Here is a 6406-nt window from a genome sequence, read left to right on the forward strand (position 1 = left end):
GCATCGGTCATTCTTCCCTTCTCTTTCAAGCTAGCCTAAGCGAAAGAGATGGATGGATCATTAGATGGATAGATAGAGGGAGGAACAGATAGTTTGAACAGAAATGAAAAGAACGGAAAATCAAATTTTCTATATTCGAGCGAAAAGATAATTGTGAGAAAGAGGAAATAAATATTACAGATGTGTTTATCGATCCAAGAATTCATTATTGTTACTTTCGTTATTGGTATAGCCCAGAACACAACTTTCTCCTCATGTATATTCCTTTCTTTTATATTTATCTTTTCATTTGTATCTTGTATTTGCATAATTGCTGAAAATAGTAAAAAGGGGAGACAACAATTAAAATTAATGAAGACGAATTTATTTCAGAAACATTCTGAAACTGTTATGTGAATGGAAATATTCCTTAATAAAATTGAGAAATAGATAACTAATAAAACTATTGGATACCTATTAAAAGTAATTAAATTTAAACTTACTATTAAATGCATACACTTTTTCAAAAGCGGCATGTAAATAATCTCTCTCTTTCTTTCTCCTTCTCTCTCTTTCTTTTTTTTGCGTTTCTATACTCAAGCGTTTCTATAATACATCACCGCTTAAAGAAAATGAAGTAGGCGATAAATTTTCGTTCAATGATGATCAGACGCGTGCAGGAACATGTATTCCTTTTAGTCCCTACGAAAACGATACGCAATATACAAAAACGAAAATGCAACATTCCGGCAGTAAGGAGGGAGAAAATGTATTCTGGACATCGCGCAATTAATTACTTCCTCATGAGATACACAGTATGTGTATTAAACAGAAACACAGAGTAATCCGTATATTCTTAAAGATCTCACCAAGTCGATTTTCAATTTTTTGACTTTGACTCAACGCTCGTCTTTGGAAGAAAGCATATTAACAGTATGAACAGCACTACATTCATTTTTCACACGACTAGCGGTAATAAAACCGACTTTTCTTTTGTTAGATTATCACAGTTTGTTCTTGCATCTTTTAATGTGGCTTGGAAACGTAAAGTAGTGCCACGAAACGAATAAATGCGAAGGAAGTGTCAAAGTAAAAAAGCAAAAGAAACATCAAGAGAGAAACCTTTAGGACATCGTAGATTCGCATTGTTAATTACTTGTAATTTCCACCTCTGGCCAAGAATTCGCTATAACTGATTTCTTTACCCTTCTTTATCTTTTGCGATTTATTCTCGATACGGCCAATATGTAACCTATCACGATAGATAATCCTGTATTAGTTATTTTAAGCTTTATTTAAATGTCATAACTACATAGTAAACGTGGGATGAGCATTCAATATGCATGCGGTTACCCTAACTTTCTCTTGCTTCTTCTCTTAGGCTTTGCCACTTTTATTGGATAGTTGTCTCATCGTTATTTTTTAGCCGAAATAAGGTACTAGCCTTTCGCATAAGAAAGATGCAAAATGGAATCTATTTGTATACAATCGAATCCGTTCTCTTTCTTTTATTTCTCTATGTAGTATGTTTCACTCTCTCTCCCTATCTCTCTTTCTCCCTCTTTCTTTCAGTCATTCTAAAATTGTACATGATCTTACTAATTTTTCCATATCTATTGCAGAAAACAACTTATCGTTGGCAATTTTATTTTCGTTCTATCAGCACGATATTGCGACTATTTCTCGATCATAAACTTCTCTGTAAGATAAAGTACATTTTAGCCCATCTCCATAAAAATCTACTTAATTAGCAATCTATATTGTCTATATAGAATTCTTGAAAACTATTATTTATCAGTTGAGCCATTTTCGATCGAGTGCGAACATAGAAATGGAAAAAGGCTTTTTTTATTATCATCTCATGAAAGCTTTCGTTTACTGGTAGATTCGTGTTATGTTTGCGAACCATTACATTCATCTTAATAGAAGAATTAAATAGTCACGTGTGCAGCAAATTCATTTCATGTATACGTAGGTACATACGTTATTAGGTATATGCTCACTAGAATCTACGATGAGTTAACGAATAGTGGGATAGATCTGATTATCATAGAAATCATCGCTGAGATATATACTTCCATGAGATTATATACTACCATTCACCGGCTTTAATTCGTTACGCAAAAGCAAATGTCGAAATGAGAAATGAGCTTTTTTTCGTTTCCAACGCGAAATGATTTTAACTTATGACAGTGTTTGCTGATGTGCTTTTTCTCTTCTTATCTCTTTTCTATATCCTTCTACTCTTTATCTATCCTTTTTTTAATAGCCTGCAATGACTTTCTTTCCGCGATAGAATTTACATATGCATTAGAAATTAGCACGCGTTATTTACTATTGATACCCACACATCGACCAAACGACTTTCCAGATGGAGGTTAATTAAGCTTTGGCGCTGTATATGCGCGATTTTCATCGAGAAAATAATGTTGGTTGTATAATGAACGAGGGAAATACATTTAAGATGAACGCTAAATCGAGTATATACTTCGATCCAAGAATTCAAGAGTAATTACATAGCTTAATGACCTGAGCATAAGCAAATATAAAAAATTCGTGTTGTGTATGTGTATTAATATTAACAATAAAAATATAAAAAAGTTCGTAAAGCATAATTTTCAAAAAATATTGTACAATTTTAAGATTAAGTTTTCAAACGCTTCTTTATAATGCGCGCAAGAGTGTCTTACGAAGATCATCCAGGACTTATCGTTAGTTTCGAAAACACAACAATTTTCAAAACACGAACGTTCTCTATCCAAGCGATCGAGATTCACCTTTTCAGGTAAATTCTCCTATCGTTAGGTAACGTATACCCACTTGTCCCTAATTTTCTTTTTATTTCTTTACGATCTTGCAACGTGGTAAGCGTCGGTCGAGAATACACGCTTCCAGCAGCGACGGCCTTTTGATCTAGATCTATTTCGAATTATGGTGGAATATCGACTTAGATGATAGGAATCCGATTCTCATATAACATAAAGAGAGTTTTACGCTCAACGTACATATTCTTGCTTCGATGCAATTGGTATATTTTCTTCGGCGGAAATGTTTTCAGTTTTCTTTACAATGCCTCTGTAAAGCAGTGATGAAAAATTTGTAAGTCGCAAAATTTCTTCTTTAACATTCCTTCTTTTAAAAACACATACCTTGCTAATTAATGTAAATATGTACCTACTCCCAAACAATTTGAAGTTATGCAATTAAGTTAAACATGAAATTAATTTTAACAAGTTAATCGAACGACAAAGAACAGTAACCAGATAAATGTAAGTTTCTAAAAAGGATATTCGTATATTTAGGCCATGTTAGCAAGGAATGTGAAGTTATCCCGGATCCAAAGAATCTTGAAACGATCAGAGAATTCCTTGGTTCGCCAAATATTAAAAATTATCCCCAATTTTTAGTTCTTGCTGGATACTACAGTAGCTTTATCACAGTTTTATCGGAAATAGCGATCGTATTATTAAAGAAGAAGTCAACATTCAATCAGAACAAATCACAAGATAATTCATTTGTTACTCTCTTAGATGCGCTATGTAAGAAATCAGTTTTCCACTATTCTGACTTCAATCGAGAATTTAATGTGACCACGGATGGGTCAGTATATGCCATGGGAATAGTTTAATTCCTGGGTCTATAAGGAAAGACCTTCCAAATTCGTATTGTTCGAAATTATTAAACAGAGCAGAGAAATGTTATTTCATAATAAATAGAAAATATTTGGCGATTGTTTATGACGTACATTATTTCCGACTTTATTTATACAAGCGGAAATTTACGATAGACATGGAACCATTGATATGGTTAAATTTTTTCAAAGAACCAACACTAAAATTAACCTAATTAAAATTAGTAGAATACACTAATAAAGTATTGTATAAGACGGGAACACAAATGCCGATCCATTATGAAGAAATCGGAAGGAAAACAGATGTTATCCATTCGTAAATCAAATGATAGTTTTTCCAGCGAATCGTTGTACTGTAGTCGTTCGTATGCTACAGATTTAGGAAAGTTGTTCAGATGAATTGATTCAAATGATCAATAGTCTGGATTAGAGAAAGAAACACGTAATGAATCCTCGGTACCATTAGATAATATAGAAAAAGAAACATATTATGACTATTCAGAATCAAGTAATCGAAATCAGTTATTTTGCGAGACGTTAGACAATGGCTAAGATAGCTCTCTTATTCTCGAAAAAGAATATGAATCGTAAATGAAGATTATGATATAATCAAAATTAATTCATGATTTTTGTCATCTTTGCAAAAAATAGAGTTCCAATCAACTCCTTCCCTTTCAACGTGAAATAAGAAAAATTCATCGGGCGAATCGGCGTGTTGACTGGACAATTTGTTACGTCCCTCTTGAGTCCTGTCGACCCTCCAACCAAATAATCGATAACACATTTACCTGTATCCTTGAGAAGACCTATTAAAGGGATCTTTGAGACGATCTTTATGTTATTACTTTGGTGCTCTGTATGGCATTAATTTGCTTAACCTCAGCAATTTTTAAATAACAAAATATCTACAAGCACATTAAATGATACGTTTAATAGTATAATAATGTGAAACAGTTGACGATATAATAAAAATTCTTTATTTATATCGGAGTTGCTATTGTTTCAGCAACGCCTGAAGTAACTTTTGCTTTTAGTTGTTCAAGTATACGTAATAAGAACTGTTGTTTATCTTCTGCCTGCTGTTCTTCTATTGCAGCAAGATTTATGATAAAGTATAACTTTAGGATTACTGTTAAAGTCACCTTTCAAAGCTTGGTTTTCCATTTCTAATTTTAAATATTCGATCATTTCTCTTAATTTATTGCATTCTTCCTTTTGATTATTTTACAGATTCCAGATCTGATTCTAACTGGGCAACTAAGTTTCGAATTAATCATAACATAAATCATGATTTACTTTTATTGCATCGCCGTTGTATGCATCGATTGAATTGTCTCGAGACCTGTATTTTTCGATAGTACATTCTAATGCAAGAGCTCTTTCATGCATGGCATTGCTACTGTCATAATGATCATATATTTTCATACAAATCAATTTGCTATCTACAACTATCTTTCTTTTGTGATAAATATCATTTTCATTTGTAATTTGCTAATTAACATATTCAATTTTCATTTCGGTAATGTCATGTCTACAGTCAATTGTTTTGCCTAATTATAATTCTTAGATAAGTTTTGACTTTTCCTTTCTATCACATCCAGCTTGAATTTGAGCTCACCTTCTGCTATCAAAATGTCTCATGTCTCTGCTTGTTGAAATCGATGTAATTCCCGTTTTAAAGTAGATGGTTAAATGTCTGAATATAGATACATTAAATTGGATTATTGCTGTTAATCACAATAGGTGATACATAACAGGAAACAAAATATTTTCTATTAATGAACAATTGAAATATATATCGATTTATTCAAATATACCATAGTGTCCCAATATTTTTGTCACTTACTGTATAAGCATTGCTCAGCGTTAGTTAATTCACATTAAATCTCATAAATAGACGCGATTCAGAAAGATGAAAAACAATATTTTAATTGTTGGATATTTTATCGTTTCTTTACGTACAGATTATAAAAAAAATAAAAGAACTTTTATAATGAGGATTAATTAAAAGAAAACTGAACATGCACTATGCAATATATTTAAATTATATCAATAAATGAACCGTTTATACAGTTAGTTGTAATTGTGTATTTAGTAAAAATAAAAATTAAAATATAATTAATTTGTGATATTCATGACCGTTTACTGCGTACATAATTTCCTAACGATATTAAGTTGACGATAGAAGAATTAAACAAATAACGATTCGAAAGAAAGAGGAAAAATAAGTAATTCTTGCCCTTATCAGCGATCGGTTGGTTTCTCTTCTTTATCTCATTGATTGGAAGAATAAAATGAACATCATTGCAATGAAAATTCAAAAGCCGCAGGCGAATGGATATTCAATGAGAATACTTCGCAAATCCGAGATGTTATTGTAGTACGATTTTAATTATCCGATAACATGAAATTCATTATACTAGAGGGACTCTAGGTCTTTGATTTCCCCAATCGATAAAAAATAATATCGTAGTGATCTTAACTTAAGCGATATGCATAACAAGAACGAATAAAAGTGCACTAACACTTATTCGTGCAAGAATTCATTAATAGATTTTAAAAATTTTTAATGAAGAACTAAGCTAATAGTCTCGTGACAAGACACAAATTTCAACAAGTCGGATACCGTATAAATCAGTAAAATATTCGAATCTCGTTTTAAGTTGATAAATTTTTTCAACTATCTTAGTTCCTTCTTTACTATGAGAGATATCAGAGAGAATTGTGACATATAATTCTATACGACGAGAAGTCTTCATTTATTATTTTCTTTTTATAGTAAACAAAGATCAAAAT

The sequence above is a fragment of the Vespa mandarinia genome, chromosome 8 (assembly GCF_050613455.1).
Source record: "Vespa mandarinia isolate Hongniang chromosome 8, ASM5061345v1, whole genome shotgun sequence".
In the NCBI taxonomy this organism is placed as follows: Eukaryota; Metazoa; Arthropoda; class Insecta; order Hymenoptera; family Vespidae; genus Vespa; species Vespa mandarinia.